The sequence below is a fragment of the Leuciscus leuciscus genome (genome assembly GCF_965113295.1).
Source record: "Leuciscus leuciscus genome assembly, chromosome: 22".
Classification (NCBI taxonomy): Eukaryota; Metazoa; Chordata; class Actinopteri; order Cypriniformes; family Leuciscidae; genus Leuciscus; species Leuciscus leuciscus.
The window spans coordinates 29,951,688-29,974,122 of NC_138746.1; the positions used below are offsets into that span (position 1 = coordinate 29,951,688).

The window sequence follows — 22,435 nt, forward strand, 5'->3', positions numbered from 1 at the left end:
CTGTGGCGGAAACAAGCTTCTAATACATCACTGAATTAAAACAGCTGAAGAAACTAAGAGGTGGATCCTGTAAAATCTTTTATTATCTTTATTATAATATCAACATCATATTCTGAGAGTAGAAAACCAGCTACAATCTCAGAGTCTTGCTCACATGAGGCATTCTTACAAATCAATTAGTGGTAAAAAAACATTCAAATCAGACAATCTCAAAATCTGTCTCTTAAATCGCAATGTCCCTCAACCTGTGATAGACCGGCTTATTGTTTTATAAATGAGCTACCATGCAATGCATTTTTGGCATATTTCTAAACGCAGCTGACTGTTTTATTCCATCCTAATACAAATGGAAAGAAACACAGAGTTCAGATGCAAAAGCCTCTCAGTGACATCTGAAATTTTATTCTAGAATGATTGCATATTTAAGTTAAAAAATATACATTTATTAGAAATATTTATTTAAAACAGCACTCTTCTTTTTAATATTTTTAAATCAATGTAATCTTTTTGCGTTGTGATCATATAGTGAGTACAATTTTGCAGATTGACAATTATAATACATTATATTCTCAGTGAATTAAATCACAAATCAACCCAATGAAATGCTGAACAACTCAATTAAACTAAATGTGAAGGGAAACATCCCCACCTAGTGGTGAATATGCACAATACTACATGAAATACATTAAACATATTTTATACACATTACATGCACAATGGAGATATAAAACGTGGAAATAGGAGTTTCACTTCATAGATAATGAATCAGATCTACATAAAACACTACACAACACAATGCACAAATTAATCACGGTTGTGCCTGGTAATACAAAGTCAAAATAACTCGATATAAAATAACACACTCGACGCCAAACACATGTCAAAAGTTGCCTAACAAGTTCATTGCAGGATGAATCCACAATAGAGCAGTTATTTATGTGTTTTAGACACTTGTTTTAACTGATAATTCTCCGACTGCTCAAAACTTATAACTTAGCCTTCCTAACTTCATGTCTCGTTATCTCTGCTGTGGGCGGGGCCTATTCCGGACACTAAATGCCGTCACGCATCAGACAGATGCGCTGTCCCCATTTATGCAGTAATTTAACATTTTACACTCCGTTACCGTTATATTTTTGTTAGCAAGGAAGTGCAATAAGCCATCAACTCACTCTGACACACACCTGAAACACACACGTGCACAGAAAGCCGAGTTCAGTTTCGAGACTTATTGCTTGAAGTCAAATACACACAAAATTATGTCAAAATGGCTGTTGTGGCCAGAGTTCATTTTAATGTTCTTGTTATAGTCGAGTCACCTTCATTTATATAGCGATTTATACAATAGGCCTACTTATTGTTTCAAAGCAGCTTCACGGTAATACACAGGAAAATAACAGAATCATTTAGTAAAACAGAATTCAATTCGGCTAAAGAAGCTCTAAAAGAGTCATTCATGAGTTCACATGTTCATAAAATCTTTGTTTTGGATATGAAAGCACAGATTTGGCTTGCTGAAGTCCAGCCCAAAGACTGGGATGTAATAGACTGTCAGAGTTCAGAATTATTTTGCTTTTCTTCTCCAGGGTTGGACACACACCATCCAGTCTACAAAAAACACACTGGATTAAACACAGGATTGGATGGATATCATCCTGACGGGAAACTCAAACCTGTCCACGTCTGGGCAAGAACATGAGAGACTGAAAACTAGAAAGAAGTCCTCAAGTCATCACAGACACATTTGCTTTGTTTTCAAAGTCAAGTTATTTCTATAGCGCTTCATACAATCCAGATTGTTCAAAGCAGCTTTACAGTGATAAACAGGAGGATAATGATCAATGACTCAAACAGAATTCAGTTGTGCTGTAAAGCAGCTCTAAGACAGTAGTGCCATTATTCAGCTGAAGACAGTTTAATGTTGATTCAGGCCAGTTCAAAAACTGTGTAAAGTTCATCATATGATTATGAAATTACCTGCCAATGGGTGTCGATGCCGGTGGCTTAAGAAAATTTACCGGCCATCAGGGACTGTTCGTTTTTTATTTAAGGGGCCACCGGAGGAGTTTTGAGATCTGTTGTCAAAAAAGACATGACCCTCCCTTCGCCAGCAATACATTTTTCTATGACCCTCCAAAATGATTGTGAAAAAAGGCATGACCCTCCCCGATAATTTATTGATTAGCCTACTTCTGTACTGCGCTTGGCAAAGATGTTCAGATAGCCATTGTTTGTTTGTTTTTTAAAACCATAAACTCTTGCTTTCTCATCTTACTAGGGCTGTAACGATAGGCCAAACCTACGATTCGGTTCGTATCACGATTTTTGATTTTAGATTTGAAAAAAAATCATGTTTTTGGTGCTGATGCGGTGTGACTCGTTCAACATGTGGGTGGCGCTGCCAACAAAGCATCTAAAAGCTGTCACAAAGAACCGGCAAAAGTAATTATTATGAATATGTCAAATATAGCAAGGAGACATTTTAATTGTTTATTAATAAACACGTGTTTTCTGTGTCGACTGCAAAGATGAAGTTGACGATGCGTCGCGATCTTCTCAGAACGCGCCAGAGAAATGCACATTTCATAAGCAGAAAGCAGTCTGTCTGTTTTCCTTCGTTTTGAATTGTTCTGTTTAAAAGTAGACATTTCAAGCTTTCTATATATTTCTCAGGTCTGTGAGGCAAGTAGCCTACCTTACGCTGAGTTTCGGTTCATTTATGAGACGAGTCCAGTTCTCGCCCGCCGTGTCATGATTATCTATTTTCTACTATATTTACTTCTTAGGCTATTTAAATCCAGCTAAAACATTGATTAAAATTAAGATACAATTAATAAAAAAACGAAATTCACTTTAAAGAAAGGCTTTGTGCTTTCTGTTTGAGGTCTCTGTGAAATTTTTTAAGTCGCTTTCAGAGCAGTCATCATGTCCGTAATGGAGAACTGTCACGCCCGTAACATTGTTTTTTGTTTTTTCACATAAATGCGACCACGAAAAATAAAATAAAAATAATATGTTATGTTCTGTGGAGGCCGATCTTTATTCATCCGGTGGGTATATATCTTTTGGTTTGCACAGTGTAATTTATAGAAGCCTACTAAAAAATATTTTTGTGCACGTCACATGTGTATTTCCCTCATATTAAATATAAAACGCATGTGTAGACTGATATTTTTCTAATGTCTTGACTCCTTTCAGACGTTTCAAAATATTGGTAGGCTATTAAATGCATTTTCTGAGAATTTATATTTCAAGTATTGACTGCAAATGTCACGTCCATAACACTGGAATCGCCCAAGTTTAACGAATTTATCCTCAACTAGTTTTTGTGGTGTAGGTCTACGTATTTATGTTAACTTAAATAAATCTAATAGTAATTTAAAGATGTGGTAGCCCTACATCTTACACATCGTGGAAACAAAATAAGAATGGAAACTAGTAAAATATGGTAGTATGCGCCTCAGTCCCAATACTGTAAAACTCGACGTAGGCCTACGTTCACAACATGTTAATGCAGCGGTAGAGTTACACTCACAGGACACTGTGCACTTATTCGCAATCACAAAAGTTCATTATTTGCTCGTGCTTTAAAGCTTTGCCGGGTAAACATTTCATTGGCATTCTGTTCTGACATGATGCACTTTTTCTAAGCGCGAACTGAAGTGCTGTCAAACAGCGCCAAACTGGATTTTTGTTGGGTCAGACCCATCTGATATCGAAGGGGGGCTGATAACGCGAGATCAACATCGACCTAAATGGAAAAAAATAGCACCAAACAAGCCACTTTGAAATGTTGCTGTTTTCATGAATATAAAAGTTGGGTGACCCTCCCCCTAGACTAAAAAAAATTGGATGACCCTCCCCTCAACAAAGAATAAAAAGACATGACCCTCCCCTATTTTCCTCCGGTGGCCCCTTCCATAAATACCGAACGGTCCCTAAATATTTTTACCGGTCATGAAACTTTTTTTACAAAAACAGAAAGTGTGACAGTTATGACACCAACATTTAGGGTGATATCAGGTAAAATGGGCCATCAGGTAAAATGGGCAATTTAAGGTTTGTGAGTCCCAGCCCCTCTGGAATTTAGAGCCAATGACTGCAAAGGATTTCAAACTGTTGTCATAACTGTGCTTAACAAGTAACAGGTGATTTGATTGGTTTATGGTTGCTATGGTGGGCTGGGCAATCATTCTAATCAAGACTGCACCAGAAAGTTGCATGGTAAGTAGTCTGGCATACCAAATGTGACTAAACTATTATAAGGATGATAAATCTATAAATAAAAAAAACATGCACATAAAAAAATATGCATAATATCTGTCTTGATGGCATCAATCAGAAATAATGTTGTTAGTTTGGTATCTGAACATATTTTTTGATAAGGAGATGATTTTCTTGGTAGCCCAATTTACCTTAACCCACTAAGGTAAAATGGGCTACATGGTTTCAGCTAAAATGGGCCATTATCTCTGTCACTCACAAACACGTGTGTGTGTGTGTGTGTGTGTGTGTGTGTGTGTGTGTGTGTGTGTGTGAGTGTGTGTGTGTGTGTGTGTGTGTGTGTGTGTGTGTGTGTGTAAATGTTTTATTACACACATTTTTTATATATTTAAATTGATAATAGGCTATATTATTTATAAAAATTTATAAATGTAGTGCATGTCACATTCACACACACACACACACACACACACACACACACACACACACACACACACACACACACACACACACACACACACACACACACACACACACACACACACACACACACACCAATTATCAATTTTGAATGAGATTTTTTTTTATTTGTACATTTTGTTCTAAATGTGTTCACACACACACACACACACACACACACACACACACACACACACACACACACACACACACACACACACACACACACACACACACACACACACACACACACACACACACACACACACACACACACACACATACTATGGCAAGCCGTTTTAACATTTAATCATTTAAACCGACTAGTCTCTATTTTCATGCTACTAGTACTTATTTTTTAGATACTAGTATCTATTCCATTAAGTACTAGTACTTATTCATTAGCTACTAGTGCTTATTCTTTAGGTACTAGTGCCTATTCTTTAGATACTAGTGCTTATTCTTTAGGTACTAGTACTTATTCAATAGATACTAGTACTTATTCATTAGATACTAGTACTTATTCATTAGATACTAGTACCTATTAAATAGATACTAGTACTTATTCATTAGATACTAGTACTTATTCATTAGATACTAGTTCTTATTTATTAGATACTAGTACTTATTCATTAGTTACTAGTACTTCTTATTAGATACTAGTACTTATTCATTAGATACTAGTACCTATTAAATAGATACTAGTACTTATTCATTAGATACTAGTACTTATTCCAATAGTGACTAGTAACTATTCTTTTGTTACTAGTAACAAATAAAAAATGTTGCCATTGACTTCTATGGGGATCTGTCATTCAGATATCAACTATTCAGTTCTGACTAGTATGTATTCCAATTGTGACTAGTACATATATATTAGGTACTAGTACTTATTTTTTAGATACTAGTACCTATTACTAGATACTAGTATGTATTCAATAAATACTAGTACTAAGTCATTAGATACTAGTACCTCTTAAATAGATACTAGTACCTATTAAATAGATACTAGTACTTATTCATTAGATACTAGTACTTATTCAATAGATACTAGTACTTTTTCATTAGATACTAGTACTTATTCATTAGATACTAGTACCTATTAATTAGATACTAGTACTTATAAATTAGCTACTAGTACTTATTCAATAGATACTAGTAACTATTTATTAGATACTAGTATTTATTCCAAATGTTACTAGTAAGATTTTTTATTCCAAATGTTACTAGTAAGATTTTTTATTTTACTAGTAAGATTTTTAATTGAACTATCCAGTGGCATTTCTGACTAGTCATAACATAAGACGAGTAAAAAAGCAGTTGTGACTAGTAAAATAAAAAATCTTACTAGTAACATTCGGAATAAATACTAGTATCTAATAAATAGGTACTAGTATCTATTGAATAAGTACTAGTAGCTAATTTATAAGTACTAGTATCTAATTAATAGGTACTAGTATCTAATGAATAAGTACTAGTATCTAATGAATAAGTACTAGTATCTATTGAATAAGTACTAGTATCTATTGAATAAGTACTAGTATCTATTTAATTGGTACTAGTATCTATTTAATAGGTACTAGTATCTAATGACTTAGTACTAGTGTTTATTGAATACATACTAGTATCTAGTAATAGTTACTAGTATCTAAAAAATAAGTACTAGTACCTAATAAATAACTACTAGTATCTAATATACATGTACTAGTCACAATTGGAATACATACTAGTCAGAACTGAATAGTTGATATCTGAATGACAGATCCTCATAGAAGTCAATGGCAAAAAAAATTATTTGTTACTAGTAACAAAAGAATAGTTACTAGTCACTATTGGAATAAGTACTAGTATCTAATGAATAAGTACTAGTATCTATTTAATAGGTACTAGTATCTAATGAATAAGTACTAGTATCTAATAAGAAGTACTAGTAACTAATGAATAAGTACTAGTATCTAATAAATAAGAACTAGTATCTAATGAATAAGTACTAGTATCTAATGAATAAGTACTAGTATCTATTTAATAGGTACTAGTATCTAATGAATAAGTACTAGTATCTAATGAATAAGTACTAGTATCTATTGAATAAGTACTAGTACCGAAAGAATAAGCACTAGTATCTAAAGAATAGGCACTAGTACCTAAAGAATAAGCACTAGTAGCTAATGAATAAGTACTAGTACTTAATGGAATAGATACTAGTATCTAAAAAATAAGTACTAGTAGCATGAAAATAGAGACTAGTCGGTTTAAATGATTAAATGTTAAAACGGCTTGCCATACACACACACATCAGTTCACTGATCTATGCTGTTCCAAAATGACTTTGTTTAATTGCAATTGCAATTTGAATATGAGTTTGACTTTGCACCCAAAATGTTTGTTTTTTTAATAGCACACTATTAATATGTTTGTTTAATACAGTTGAAATGTTATGTGGCTGTATAAGCAATTGTGTTTTAAAATTAAATTTGATTGTAAATAAATATTTCCCTTTGTAGTTTGACTGGCCCATTTTACCTGAAACTGCTCATGCAAAAAAAGTTGGCACAGCTAATGTTTCAAGAACTGTAGGGCATAAATAATTATATTTTATTACATAATTTTAGCACAAAATGATCAAAAACAGTCATTATTAATCATAAAAACACATGGAAAAGACATATATGGTATTGTATTATTGTCCCAAACGATTTACCAAAAAGTGGCCCAATTTAGCTGATATCACCCCTAGATACTTTTGAAAATTCACAATTTTCAATTTAATAAATTAATCAAATGTAAAATAACACTGCATTAATTACTAAATTAAACAGATTAATCTTCATTAAAGTTACAAAAGTTATTCAGTCAAGAGCAGTGAGTTTTTTTTTTTTTTTGTCCTTTGTTGTTTGAGGATTATTAGGCTGCTGTCACTTTAAGACCTAATGCACTGATGCAATATAGCCTACTTATACTGTACATGTGTGTTTTCTTTCTCAGCTGTTTAACTGACTATGATGACCTGACCTGATGTACTCGTTACATCATAAGAAGAATGGCATCTACGCTAATGTTAGTCTTTCGGTTTATTCAGAGGTTTACTGCAGTCAGCCAGATCCGGGCCGTATCCAGATCAGATGGTGGACCTGCGCCTAGACACGACCACAACGCCTTCCTCAAGGGTCAGCCTCATCAGCCCTGTGAAGGCCTCATCGACACGACAGCCATCGGCACCGATCCTCAACAAACTCGTCTCCATACCGGCGTGACTCCGATCTTCAACCAGATGGAACTGGATAAACATTCTCAATGTTCTGATCCAATCTGACTTCTGACCTATTCGGTTGTTAAGTCGTGATGTAACCACTCTCCGATAATACTCTTTCCGGGTCCAAAGTCCAGGTCCTCTCTACCTACCTACCGCTTTCACTAGTGTTTTGGTTATTATTGAGTGTTTTTACAATGCCCGTGTCCCGAGCTAACTCACTTCAACCTCGTAAATCTTCTTTTTCATTGATGCCTGGACTCTACCCTTAATTATGCCACCTGAGTGATGAGCTACACTAACCACTCTGTTGGTGTTAAAGGAATTTAAACCCTTTTTGACCCCCAAGGGTGCCTCACTAAGAAGGACGTGATCGTAAATAAATTTACAGGTTCCACCATTGTTATTTATTCTGGACGAGAGGAGCGCTTGGACCCGGAAAAGGCTAAACGTCACGCGTGACGTCAGACTTAACAATCGGATAATGGCTTGCTTAGTTGGGGACATTTAATATTCAACAATATTATTGATCTGCCTTACTTAAGGTGGACAATGACGCCATTTTCTTCTAAAAACAAACTTTGTTGTATTATTTTCATGTTATCACTGTAAAGCTGCTTTGAAACAATCTGTATTGTAAAAAGCGCAATATAAATAAAGGTGACTTGACTATGTTTACCAGGATCCTCGTTGAAACACGCACTTTTTTTAAACGGCTCAATTCAGTATTCTGAGTCACAGCTTTCTTTTGCTTTTGCGCACAGAAACTTCCCACACCACTTGCGAATAACAAATTGAGTTCAAACTTTTGCTTCGTGCGCTTGCATGTTTAAATTGGCACGCCTTAAACTTTCGATGCAGCGCTGGTCCATCAATCCGAGCGTCGTTCATGTTTGCTCTCATGTTCTCACAACATTGCATTGTTAGAATTCATAAAAATGTTACTGGACAACTGGTGATTGACACCGTTTCATATACTCGCCGATGTTGATTTTTACTCGCGTTTGGCGAGTGTTCATTTTAGGCCGTATTAATCATTCAGCTTAAAAAAAAATAAAAAATAATGTCTTGAACATTATAAGTGGATCTTAGTGGGCTTTTAAAAAAATATGACATGGTCCCTTTAAATAAATGCTTATTTAAAGGGGTGGTATAATGCCCTTTTCACAAGATGTAAAATAAGTCTCTGATGTCCCCAGAGTGTGTAAATGAAGTTTTAGCTCAAAATACCCCACAGATTTTTTTATATAGCATGTTAAAATGTTCACTTTTTGAGGGTGAACAGAAACGCACTGTTTTTTTGTCTGTCCCTTTAAATGCAAATGAGCTGCTGCTCCCGGCACAGGGGGCGGAGCTTCAACAGCTTGTGTCCTTTTACCTCACACAGACATGTACTGAAAATTTCAAAATCTTTTAGCCTTTTATGTTCAAACCGGAGTCAGACCATGATGGAGAGACTCAAGAAGAAGTGACAACATGTAGAAGCAACAGAACATTTCTGAATGGTTAGTTGATGAATTTATGTAGCTTATGTGTAGTTATCTTCTAGTCATTGATTAGCATATTCTGTCATGATAATCGATAAATCGTGTTCCGGGGGCGGGGTTTATGTAAATATTGGGCTTGGTGATGTCACTAACCCGGGAGGAATGTCGTGTAGTCCTTACCAGCCGTTTGTTGTAGTCCTTAAAAAGCAATTTCTTTAAAAGCAAATATCTCCCTTTGCTTTGAACTTTGAGTGTTGTAACTTTGCAGATGTTGTTTATGCTCAAACAGCAACATTACACACTAACTAAAGTTAGAAAAGTGAAATCATAATCAACCACCCCTTTAATATAATCTTTTTTTGTTTTTTTTTGTAATATATTTTATTGATTTTACACAAACAACAAACAAACAAGCCCAGCTATTACCAACATACAAAACAGGGGGAAATTATTAACACACACAAATTGCACATCACATGTTACATCACATAACCTACATTATTGTTTACAACAAAACACATACATACATTTTTTTTTTTTTATAAATAAATAAATAAAAGGAAATTTCAAAAGAATTTATGACTTATTGGTGAAGACAAAATGTGGTCTCCCATCCTGCAGCAAACCAGCAAGATCACCAGGAAGGGTAGTCAAGAAAAGGTTGCCAAACATTATAAAACAAATTGGTATTGCCCCTTAATATGGCACTGAGGCGTTCCAGAGGAAAAACCTTAAATATTTCTCTGTACCACTGTGTGACCGAGGGAGGTTTTTCCTCAATCCACTGGAACAAAACACAACGCCTTGCTAGAAGTAAGAGTTTACCCATTAACAACAGTTGCCCTGCAGATAGAGAGAGCTGCTCTAAATGTAGATTCAGAAGGAACAAGACTGGTTCTGATTTAACTGTTTTGTGAAAAATTGAACTTAGCTCCTGAGAAATATTCCTCCAATACCTGAGTATTAAGGGACATTGCCAAATACAATGATAGTAGGTCCCTACTTCTTTCTTACACTTCCTACAGAGGGGAGAGACTTGGGGGTTAATCTTGTTTAGAAAATGAGGAGTGCGCTGCAATCTATGCAATATCCTGTACTGACTCTCTCTAAGTCTATTACACATAAACAGTTTCTTAACAGATTCAAATGCATCTGACCAGATATCAGTATCAAGATCAATCTCCAAATCCTTTTCCCATGACTCCCTGCTTTTGTTAACATTGGCACAATTAAGAGAGTACAGTTTTCCATAAAAGAGTGAGATACATTTTCTGTTATTGGAAGCAATTGAATTAAAAGTAAGGAGGAGGCTATCAATTGGACTCTCTATTGATTGGTCTGTTGAAAGTACAAGATTGGACTGTACAAAATGTCTAACCTGAAGAAAACCAAAAAAGTGGCTGTGTGGTATTTGGTATTTATTCTGAAGTTGTGAAAATGACATAAAATTACTGTTTTCAAATAAATTACCCACGAATCGTAGCCCCTTTGAGTACCAAAAATTGAAAATACTTTCCCCCACACCAGGAGGAAGAGCTTTATTTTTAATATAATCTTTGTGGTTATGTAAAAAAAAAAAAAAAAAAAAAAAACGTGCATGCAGAGTCAGTCTCTGTTATCATTTCCTTTCTTATATTATTGCAAAGATTCAGGTAAATCTTGAAACTTGAAGGAACAGTTACCCAAAAACAAATTCAATAACCTAAAGAATTCTATCATCATTATTTACTCACCCTCATGTTGGGTATTGGGGTTTTAAAAAAAATATGATGTGACCCCTTTAAACAAATGCTTTCAAAGAATAGAAAATAATAAATGCTTTTAAACATTCCCGATCTATGACAAAACTTAGAAGTGAAAATGCAAGGGCCTACTTGTAAAGTTCAAGGTATACAAGGTTTATTAGATAAATATTACAAGGATAATAGCCAACGTGCGATACATAATACAGGACTAAGAACTGAACTCACACACACACACACACACACACACACACACACACACACACACACACACACACACACACACACACACACACACACACACACACACACACACACACACACACACACACACACACACACACACACACACACACACACAAAAACAAATCATTTTAATTTTTAAATGTACACTCTTTCTATGCCTGGTTGCGGTTTCATTGTGATTGCGATGATCAGGGTAAGCTGAGGTGAGTCCATACACATTTTGGTGTGACATTTGTGTGATTTTATCAAATGTTATGTGAATCCTAACTTTGAATTTACATATAGAAATGTTATTTTTGTTTTTCATGAATGAACGTATGAAAACACATGATTTTTCTGTGAAACAAGCCGTTTGCTCAGTCTGACATCACCGTTGTGGTGGTACTATCTTTATTTCTATTGTATCTTGCTCACTAATTACCATATTCATGCACCATTTGTGTACTATTCAAAGCTGCTTGAAATACAGTAAGCGAAACTGTGATGTAAACAATTATGTACTTATAATATGTAGGTTAGTATAAGTGGAGGACATAAATGATCGCCATGTTATTGTTATTATTACCATGTTACATACTCAGAAACATGCTATTAGCTTGACATGTACAAATAACCATGGTATTACCATTGTACCATGTCCAAAAACATTATTATTGCACTTTAGCATCCACAATCATTTGCCTACCCCTTTAAATGGTAGTTCACCCAAAAGTTAAATGTACCTCATAATTTACTCACCCTCAAGCCATCCAAGGTGTTTACGGTAAATTTTGAAGACCAAAAAAGCACATCCATCCATCATAAAAGTGAGTTATTAACCCCCCGGAGCCGTATGAATGACTTTTTATGATGGATGGATGTGCTTTTTTAGGCTTAAAAATTTCATGCACCGTTCACTCCCATTATAAAGCTTGGAAGAGCCAGGATTTTTTTTTTTTATATATAACTTTGATTGTGTTTGGCTGAAAGAAGAAAGTCATATACACCTAGAATGGCTTGAGAGTGGGTAAATTATGGGATTATTTTTGGGTGAACTAACCCTTTAATACTTTCCATATATTTACAGTATTCAGAAAAGTTTAGCAAATTATACAGAAATAAAGGGAAAATAAACCTGTCCTGCTCCATCACATTCTCTAACTTATTCTGGAATGTGAAAATTGGCTTTATGAGTGTTTTACAGACTTTGTGACAGAACTTTCTCTCTTTCTCGTGATCGACCCCAGGGCAGCGGCTCGGCAGTGGTGGACATGGAGAATATGGACGACACCTCGGGCTCCAGCTTCGAGGATGGAGGAGGAGGAGGAGGAGGAGGAGGAGGAGGAGGAGGAGGAAGGAGGAGGAGGAAGAGGAGGAGGAGGAGGAGGAAGAGGAGGAGGAGGAGGAAGAGGAGGAGACGGAAGAGGCAGCCGCTACTGACGAGGACAACGGAGAATATGGAGAGTTCCTCGGGATGAAGGGCTTGAAGGGACAGTTGGGCAGACATGTTGCTGATGAGGTGAGCCAGAGGGAGAGCTAGGAACCTGATTGACATGTGAGGCCTGTTTACACCTGGTGTTAAGATGAGTTTTGGTCGATCACAAGTAAATTCCCATTCAGCATTTTAACGCTCTGAAGTGTGCTCAGCAGCGCCCCCTTTGTACCCTTGAAGCGGTCTTCCGCATAGATGCAGGCTCCACACACTTTAACTACCCAGGAATCCTTGCGAAAGGCCAATCAGACAACGGATGGGAGGAGATTTCGCTCACGAACAATTGTTGACATGGCTGAGAAGAAAATATTACGTTTTTTATGACCTAGATGTACATTTTACCAGTTTTTACCTACAGTTTATACAAACATTATGGTCATCGATAATGGCGCGTTGAATAATACGATCGCATTATGATTCATTAAATAAATAGAACTGAATGTCAGGGCTTTACTGAGTCATGTAAACATAGTATGAATATTGAAACCTGTAAATTCATCTGAAACTCATGCACATTTTCATTATGTGTTAAAATTGTAATCTTAGTTCAAATGGAACATTATGTATTATTATGTACAACTGTATACATCATTTAAATAAGCATGATGTATCTACTGTCTAATGCCCAGGTGGCATGCACAATATCAAAATATAGAACTGTAAAATTAGGCTGTGTAGTTGACATGGAGATAAGACGTCGGAGCGCAAAAATGTGATTTCTCCTGTCCAACAAAAACCAGACCCTTATTTCCGGCGTGACGATCGAGTCTGTCCCAAAAATACCTCTCAATGCGCCCTCGTGGACTCGCACCAAGAGCCCTATAGGTCTGCACTACATGACGTCACCAAAGTGTGGACTCTGAGGAAGTCCACAAGTCCGGAGTGTGCCATATGGGACAGGGCCTTTGAGGATCCAATGGAGTTATGAGGTTTAGTCAAAAGCTCTTTTCAGTAGGTTTAAGGTCCGTGTACTTTTTGATCATTTCATTTCCTGTTTGGAATGGAATAACGAGAAATGAAAACCAGCTCGTTTATTCGTTTTTTAGTTTAGTTAAAAAAACGAAAAATGAGATTTTAGCTCGATTTTTCATTTTTCGTTTGTGATTTACAAATCGGTTTATGGGTTCGATGTTTCATTTGCACACGTGGGCGGCGCTGAAATGCCCCTTTCATCTGATTGGTCAAACCGCTCCGCCTTCAGTAAGCTACGAGCTTTTCTTTCTGTCAGGCAGAATAAGAGTCACTACGAGTGCGGCACTGACAAATGCACTTTAATAAAATAATGTCTGAAACCACCACTCACTCACTGTTAACTACGCACAATATTTGAAGCAGAAATATGTTGCTGGTCACGTAATTCGTGCTGCTGCGACTTGCAAGCGACCCCAATAATGTGAGCCACAGTATTAGCCTATGACAGATTATTTTAGCATGATTTCCCATTGATTAATACAGTGCAAATAGTTCCATCTCTTTGGATAAAAGGGAAGTGGAAATAAAAATCAATAATAGGCTGAACTGTACCATAATAATATGTCCGTAACATTAGATGTCCGTAGATGACCTACCCATAACTGTTACATTAGAATTAGGGGATAATACAGTTTGTACAGTATAAAAATCATTATGTCTAAAGTTTCTATTAAACATGAAAACCCAACAACCCAATGGGAATATATCCTTGTTTTCAACCACAATACAACGTCTGTCCAATGTTGGAGATTAATGTCAATCTGGCGTTGGATTCTGACATCAACCTGATATTCATTTTCAGTGTTGGGTTTGGTCTTCTAAATGCAACTTTTGTCATTGTTTTGGTGCACACTAGCTTATAGATAACAGTAAAGCTACAATATGCAAGAATTTTTGGCCTCTGGAGGGCGCTACATTCCAAACAACAACAACGGCGTAGCTTGATGACGATGTGAAGGAGCGTGGAATGATGGGAACTGTCGTTTTAAACTCCACCGTGGATGTAAATCAGTCAGACGGGAATCTAAAATCATGTTCATGGATGAGGCTAAGTTCTTTTTTTATAATGACATGCTTTTTGTGGCGGCGGCGGGGTTCAGCGCGGTCTGTAATGGGAGAGAGAAGAGACGAGCAAGTAGGTCAAGTGCAAATGACGAACACCTGTGTTTTATTGCAGTGATCCGCGTGGAGAGACCGCTTATAAGCCGCGCGCTGGAACGAGAGAGAGACTGAAGAGAAAATTGGACGCAGAGAAAGAGAACCGGTGGATCCGAGCTCTCATTTTTGAACTGTTTTGTGCCGTCGCGGTTGCCACGGTGAATGCGCGTTGTGCACGACTTTTGTTTGTTTTGCTTTATTTTAATAAAGTACGAGTCCCAGTCACGCCGACCCCTGTCTTCTTCCTTCCTGACTCTTGAACCTCATCACACTTTTATTTCATTAAAATGAATTAACCGCAAGAAAAGTAAGGTTTAATACTAACGTTACATTGGTTATCATAGATGTTACTGTATGTCGAATTCATTGTTGTGATAACGCGGGGCAGTTTTACGTGTTCTAAACAATTGTTGTAAAAGTACATTCGAACATACCCACATCATTTGCCAAAATACTGATTAATATTTATGTATAACACATGCTATATTTATTTACATGGCCATAAACACCAGACGTGATAAACAATGTCAATAAACTAAACAGAAATCTAAAGCAATAATACTTCCCTTACATACCGAATGCTACATTAGGAAATATAAAATTAAGCATAACGTTACTTTGTCGACAGAACCAGCTGCAATCGGTAAAGAATAATTATGTTCCATAACGACTGCAAGAAACAAGCTACGTGTGTTGCTTGATAGACGCTACAACTACAACTTCCGCATTATTGGGTACGAGCGGAAACCGAGGGTAACGCGGATATGACGCAATTGACTGGCGACTCCCAGCTCCCCCCTGCTCTAACGCCCCGTTTCCTTGGTTAAAATCGCAATTTTCTCACGATTTAAAAATAGTTGGAAACATTTGGGATATTGTAAGTAATCAACTTAACAAAATATATAACACTGGCCTTGAGATTATGGGGTATTTTAATGCAAAATTCTTGCATATTGTACCTTAAGGCAAACATATTCATACTAAAAGCCAAACAACTTTAAATAGGGCACTATTTGAGGGAACAGCCATTTGGGTGTCCGAAACCATTGTGGACGTTATTGAGTGACTTATTCAATCTCTCATTCAATCCCACTACTGGAACTATGTTCTAGAAATACATGTGATATTGATATGAGGGTAGGCAGCCATAGATCCAGAGGCATAAGGTACTGTAAGTATTACACACAACAATGCAACAATAATAAAACAATGCATTGACATTTACTTTTAAAAACAAGTACTTCTGTACTTTTACAGTAAAAATCGGTCTTTACAACTTTTACTTGTAACAGAGTAATATTTGACCAGTAGTATCTGTACTTTCACTCAAGTAAGGAAGTTGTGTAGCCTACTTTGTCCACCTCTGAAAACATCTGTTCATAATCTGTGATTACACAATTCCAATACGAATAGCATCGGGAGGCGTCTGGAATAACTGCACTGATCAATCCACATTTTTACCGTTTTTCTCAGTCGCTTTGGTGCATTTCTCACATCACTATTTACATTTGCACAACAGTTAGTTCAACCTCCACAACATTTAGTCATTTGTGCACATCATAGTAGCAGTTTCTCATTCCTTCCAACAAATTGCAAATGCTTTTGGACATGCATCAATTGCTTTCATACAACTCTCTGCTGTTTTATAACATTATCATTTGCTTATGTCATGTCAGTCAAAATTAACTATACTTGTGAATGCTGAATAGTCATTCCATAAATAGTCCTCATTTCATTGCTTGAGTCATTGCATACAAAAATGTTGAACTAGTTGTCAAAATCTGTCAAGCTAATTTTACACATTTATTTAAATCTTTTTTAATCGCCACTTGAGGAGATACTTTCCTTGCTGCATTGCAAGAGATGATATTCGTTGTGATGTAGATGAAATTATGTGGCCAGACAGAGAGGAATGTCTGGATGTGCATGAATGATTACAGTACTATGTATGTTGTATGTTCAGTTCCAATATGTACTGCAAAATTGTTTCCAGTTGTGCACAGCTCTACCCAAAGGGAGTTTATGTTTGTTGTAAATAAGGGTGTATTTTTTCTTTTGCAGAATGCTGTGAACAAATTAGAATAGCAAAGAGCATATGTAGAAAAAATGTGAAACATACATATTCAGTGTCTTGTACTCAGTTACCTCACTAAATACAGTAATGTGTCACTTTACTGTATTTTTCAAATGGCTGTGCAAACAGTATATAGTGCTGTCTTGAGCATTTTCAGGTAGTGTCACCAAGATCTGACTTTTTTGCATTGGAAAACATTTACAGAGTAAACTGTCACAATGAAAACATGACAAAGCCATTTGACTATCTTGTTCATAAACAATGGTGTCAGGACTTTTCATCTTGATGACACTGACACTTTCATTGACATGAATACTTGCTTTTGAGGAATGAGTTATCCATTTTGAGCAAGTGACACGCTTTTGCAGGTTATCAACTAGGTTTTGCAGTTTGTACTAATTGTTTTGAGAACTGCATTAACTGTTGTGCAAATGTAAATAGTGATGTGAGAAATGCACCAAAGCGACTGAGAAAAACTGTAAGCCAGCTAATTTTACAGTAGGCTCATATTCAGAATGTCCTTCTCGTTTAACGCCAACGACCGCACAAATGGGCTTCCTTTGTGAAATATAGCAGACCACCGTTTTAAATAACAGTTTAAAAAAGGTGGTCTGCTATTTTTCACAAAGAAAGCTCAGTCAGTTAGATTGATTGATAGATAGATAGATAGATAGATAGATAGATAGATAGTTTAAATGTGTTAGGCCTATATAAATTTAGGAACATAACAAGCATTACAAACTACAATAGCCTAAACAGAACTGGAACCTTTGCGCTTGTCTTGCCTTTGCGCTTGTCTTCACAAAAACTACATGCAGGGTTTTTAAACATCTTGTGTGGAGAAAATATTGTTTGTTCTGGGCAGTATGGCAAGCCATGGCAAAAAGCAGGATAACTTAGGCTATAGCCTACTTGAAAGGAAAACAAATTTGCAGAGTAAAAACTGAGTTTGTGTTGTTGAATCATTTTTTTTCTAGTAGGCTACATCTTAAAATATAGGCTAGAGCTCATGACAAATAAAAGTTCCAGATGGACAAACATTAAATTGTAAAAATCAGTGTGAATAACATTATCTTAAAATAAGCTAGAGAGTGGATACACAGATATGGCCTATTTATGAATGAAATTCATGCATTTATTTGTCATTTAAACTGATGCAAACAGGGAAAGAGAGTAGAAAACACTTACAGTATTATCCTGTCACCCCCTCTAGTGGACAGCATTAAGTATTACGGCCTTCATCGCAAGTCAATGGATCTTTTGGGAAAGTAAGTCTGACCAGTTAGAACAGATATAAGCGAGTCAGACCAGTCTGAAGGTCTGAGCTGAATTTGATGAAGCATTAAAGTTCTCAATTTCTCAGAGACTCAGAGAGTCAATTTCTCATAATAATAATAATAATAATAAATAATAATAATTATAATGTTTAAATATTTGCTGGATTTCTTAAGCCAACATAATAAAGAAAACTCAGAGAAACATCGACCAATTCAGTATGTAATAAAATTGTATTCGTTTTATAATAAAACCAATAACATTTTAAATGCCGTGCTCTTCAACCGACATGATTTTAATGAATCCCAAACCTGGTAATTTTGTCAGTATTAATGTACGGTCACTGATTCTAGCTTCTCTCTTAATTTCTGTCTCTTTTTTATTTTATTTAATTTTTTTATGTGAACTGAGTAGGCTATACATTCTTACATTCATAAATATAAATTTTGTTTCTATTAAATTTTCTAAATTATTTATAGCCTACATATGTCACACACGCCTACCTGCCTTTTGGTGTAAATAAAAGGCGAGAGTGGTAGCCTAAATGTTACGGACAGTATACAGTTACTGTATCATGGTACAGTACAGCCTATTATTGATTTTTATTTCCGCTACCCTTTTATCCAAAGAGACGGAACTATTTGCACTGTATTAATCAATGGGAAATCATGCTAAAATAATCTGTCATAGGCTAATACTGTGGCTCACATTATTGGGGTCGCTTGCAAGTCGCAGCAGCACGAATTACGTGACCAGCAACATATTTCTGCTTCAAATATTGTGCGTAGTTAACAGTGAGTGAGTGGTGGTTTCAGACATTATTTTATTAAAGTGCATTTGTCAGTGCCGCACTCGTAGTGACTCTTATTCTGCCTGACAGAAAGAAAAGCTCGTAGCTTACTGAAGGCGGAGCGGTTTGACCAATCAGATGAAAGGGACATTTCAGCGCCGCCCACGTGTGCAAATGAAACATCGAACCCATAAACCGATTTGTAAATCACAAACGAAAAATGAAAAATCGAGCCAAAATCTAATTTTTCGTTTTTTAAACTAAACTAAAAAACGAATAAACGAGCTGGTTTTCATTTCTCGTTATTCCATTCCAAACAGGAAATGAAATGATCAAAAAGTACACGGACCGTTTAATTGGTCAGTATTCACAAAAGAGGTAAAGGCTCAACAATAGTAATTAATTATGGGGGGTTCCTCTATCTCTCTCTCTCTCTCTTTTTTTTTTTTTTGGCTTATTTTATCTGTAAAAGAAAACTTGCCTAATAATTATGCACACCTGAATACAAGGCGTTTTTCATTTCCAGCTTTCATGAACAATTATATATCACTTATAAATGATTCAATACAAAAAGAATAGTAGTTATTAAGATTAATGTGGTTTGGAATTGGTAAAATGTGCCTGGAGAAAAAAAATATGATCAGAAAATCAACGTGCCTAATTATTCTGTGCCGTCATTCTTTTAAACGCATGTGACTTGAGGCCGAGCTCTAATTGGTTTGTTTCAGATTGGCCTTGTGTCAGACCCTCCCACTTTTGATTTCAGCGAATCAAAGTTATTTTTTATATTTTTTTGTCTTGTGTGATTGGACCGTTCTCGACTTTCAAGGTAAAACCAGCCGCAATATCTCTGAATTTAAAATCGGTTTTATCTTTACAAAATCCTTTCTCAGGGTGTTAAAACGAAGAAAAAATAAGGATGCGATGTAAGTCATGCCTTTTATTGTTTTAGCTGTTTGCTGTTTCAAAGTCCTGTCACGTAAGCGTTGTGGGCAATGACACAGAAGGTAAATGAAACACTGCAGTTTAACTTGAGGCGATCGTCGGTGTTCAAGCACAATGGCTTGTGTTGATGATAGTTATACAATGGACATGTCTCTTTTCAAATAAAATATGAATTTTTAAGTGTCTCTTTATGGAAGTATTAATATATGTACTATATAAAAGTAGACAGTTAATATAGTGCCTCTTCTTCAGTTGGACATACATTCTGTCATGTCTGCAACTTGACAAATATGTTGTCAATATCATAAAAAAATAAAAATTCATGGTCTGTAAGTTTTTGCAAACTCATTATTGGGCTTTATTCAACTTTATGAAACTATAATGAATGTATAGTATGCTATTTTGACTACAAGTTATTGAACAATTTTCATAGTCTTTTAATTTGCTGTTCTGTGGCTCCCTCTGGTGGACGACATTAGTATTCGTCTCTGAATCGCATTGACATAAATGTCTAAATACTTTTTTGAACATTAAAAAAAATTATATATTTTTTTTATTACTGATATAATAATAATATACACACATCAAACTCAAATTCACTGATTCGTGGTACCTTATTTCATGCTTTAACATATCAAATTTTTAGCTAAGCCGTTAAGATACATTATTATTATAACATTCAGTCCTGATTCAGTTTGTTTCCAGATTCGATGTGCGGTCACGCGCTCTGCTCACGCGCGCGACTTCAGGTATTTGGAATAATGCTGTGTTGCTAAAGCAACGCGTGATTTGAATTCGTTATTGCGACGTGTTATGAATTCTGTCTGCAAATATCTACAAATCGCTAGATCACTTTCTGCTGGTTGAGACTGAATATTTGCTGTGCTGATCTTGCGATTTTGAACTGTTTGGAGGATTTCAGAGAGGATACTTTTATTCTAGAAGGAGATCGGAGGATATAATCATTTACATAGTTTTATTTATAGTTTTATCATATTATTTCTGAGGACACTTCTATTTGATTGTTCTTTTCTGATTTTAGAGGGAGTTTGGAGTTTTTTTTTTGTTGTTGTTGTTGTTGTTTTATTGGGAGGGGTATTTCTGAGGAGAATTGTATTTTATTGTATTGTATTTGTATTGTTTTTTTTTTTACAGTTTGAAGGATGATGCCAGGCCCGAGCCGGGAGATTATTCCTGGATATTTAACCCCTCTGTCTTGTGAGTTTATTTCTGTGTCCACAGGTCCGGCTCAGAGGAAGAGAGAGGTGCAGAGGCCAGAATCAGATGATGGACGTCCGTCCACTTCATCCAAACGCTTTCACAGAGGTCAGAATAGGCTTTTATTAAACTTCATAAATTATTTGTCATTGAATATAGAAAGTTGCATTTTTTTTGGGTGTGACCACTGACACTGACATTGATTATTAATATTATTAGAAATGTTCCAAGAGTGGATGTGTCCTCCACTGCCAGGTCAAGTTCCGGTCGAGCCAATGAAGACTTCAAACGTCCCGACTTCTCAAGGTGCAATGAAGGATGTGAACAAGAGCTCCACAGGTGAGACTGAAATAAGGCAGAATGATGACTGCTTAAAACAGAAAGTTGCATTTTTTTGGTGTGAACACTGACATTGATTATTAATATTATCAAAAATGTCTGGAATATTCCAGCCTCATGCAGATCCAGTGGAGCTGCTTACACAGATTCTCCACCGGGCATCATGTCCACACCATCTTTGTCCAGCTCTGTGGGGGATGTGGTGTGGCGGTTTTGTGGGTTGTCGTCGAGGTTTAGCAGCACAGGCACCCACATCATCGAGAAGAGGAGCAGTAACAACAGATCTGAGAGCCAACATGAACAGGGCAGTGACGGAACCAGAAGTTTGTCCAGATCCGACAGCTTCCAATTGTGGACGTGTCCTCCACTGCCTGGTCAAGTTCCCGTCGAGACTTCAGACGTCCCGACTGCTCCGGGTGCCATGGAGGATGTGATCAAGAGCTCCACAGGTGAGACTGAAATAAGGCAGAATGGTGACTGCTTAAAATGTTTGACAAGTTAAGGTCTGGTCACATGTACAGTTTCTTAGCCAAATTTTTCTTAAATATTTTAGTTGGACAAAATGTTCTTAGAATATATTTTTGTTAAGCCAATTAGCCATGAACTCACTTGCGCTGTCAGACACACACCCGAAAACACACGCATGATCCTGAATAGAGTTCTGTATTAAAAGTCAAATGGAAGTTATATCATTGTTAAATGTGAGGTCAGAGATGTTTCTAATTTTTGTTTATGCTTAAATATTTCTCCTTTTTTTTTCCAGAAAAACCTACAAAACATAAGAA

General features: G+C 36.1%; 1 long non-coding RNA gene across 1 annotated transcript in view; it reads right to left on the minus strand.

Annotated features, from left to right (window-relative positions):
* Window positions 1-2,064: 2,064 nt before the first annotated feature.
* The window catches only part of LOC309487134, a 175,176-nt gene continuing 154,805 nt past the window's right edge, over window positions 2,065-22,435 (minus strand). Inside the window, exon 2 of the long non-coding RNA XR_014201775.1 lies at window positions 2,065-3,938. This is a non-coding gene — a long non-coding RNA (uncharacterized lncRNA). The remainder of the gene's footprint in view (window positions 3,939-22,435) is intronic.